Source organism: Arabidopsis lyrata, assembly GCF_000004255.2.
Source record: "Arabidopsis lyrata subsp. lyrata unplaced genomic scaffold ARALYscaffold_3, whole genome shotgun sequence".
NCBI lineage: Eukaryota > Viridiplantae > Streptophyta > Magnoliopsida > Brassicales > Brassicaceae > Arabidopsis > Arabidopsis lyrata.
Genome location: NW_003302553.1, coordinates 8,948,340 through 8,949,351, shown reverse-complemented (window position 1 = coordinate 8,949,351; position 1,012 = coordinate 8,948,340). Strand labels below are relative to the sequence as shown.

At 32.3% G+C, this 1,012-nt stretch overlaps 1 long non-coding RNA gene across 1 annotated transcript; it reads left to right on the top strand.

The window, feature by feature from the left end:
* Nucleotides 1–38: 38 nt before the first annotated feature.
* Nucleotides 39–755, top strand: LOC110230490. The gene is made up of 3 exons (XR_002333597.1): nt 39–313; nt 567–634; nt 733–755. It is a non-coding gene; the product is annotated as an uncharacterized LOC110230490 (long non-coding RNA).
* The last annotated feature ends 257 nt before the right edge of the window (nt 756–1,012 follow it).

Genomic DNA, 1,012 nt, shown 5'->3' with positions numbered 1-1,012 from the left:
GCTATTACTATAAGGATACGTTCTACGTAACTCTTTCTCTAATTATGTTTTGCAAGTGTTGCTGAGTGCACTAAAGGAATTTTGAAGGTTTTCTTTATCTCTAATCACAGGACAGGTTAATAGCTTCTTTCTTTGTCTCTTATGATGAGTCTTTGTACTGCAGTTTCATTACTTTGACTATATAAATCGTTTTAAGATCAAACTGTAATATGACTTTTAAAACTTATACTCTTTCTCCAATTATGTTTTGCAAGTGTTGCTGAGTGCATTGATGGAAGTTTAAAGATTTTATTTATCTCCATTGACAGGACAGGTTAGTAGCTTCTTTCTTTTTGTCTCTTTTGTTTGTTTATTTTTGTCTGGTTGGTTTGTTGTTAATGCTGTTAGGTTGTTTCAAACATACTGTTTTGTTTTGAGTTTGTTTATATTGTTTTAATATATGTGAATTGTTTCTCTCTAGCTCTAAAAGAACGTATGTATATTTGTGTCTGAATTGTTTTAAATTACAAAGTTATTTTTTGATGTGTCTGATTTTTTCAATAACTCTGTTCTTATATGATGTTAAGGATACTAAAGGTTTTAAATTAAGCTTATATCATATAATGCTGGACAAAGATTGGGTGCATCTTTGCAGGTATTAAATTTAATTATATAGATGTTAAGTTTTCAATAGGGGTTTGTAGATTTTTTTATTTCTTTCTTTTTATTTTTTTCTCTCATTCTAAAATGAAGAGCTGATCCAGCTTATCAAAGAGGGGTTTCAGATTTTGTAAGAGTTGTGTCTGCGGCTTTGGTAGATGGTGATATGATTGTATGTCCTTGCATCGACTGTCGTAATATCGATCGTCACATAGGAAGTGTCGTAGTTGACCATCTTGTTAAAAGAGGTATGGATGAGGATTATAAGCGGCAGTCTGATTGGTATCATCATGGAGAGTTAACTTCTGGGGTTGAAAGTGACCGTAACTTCAGTCAACTGGCTGAGATCTATGGGTTATATCAAGCTGTTGAG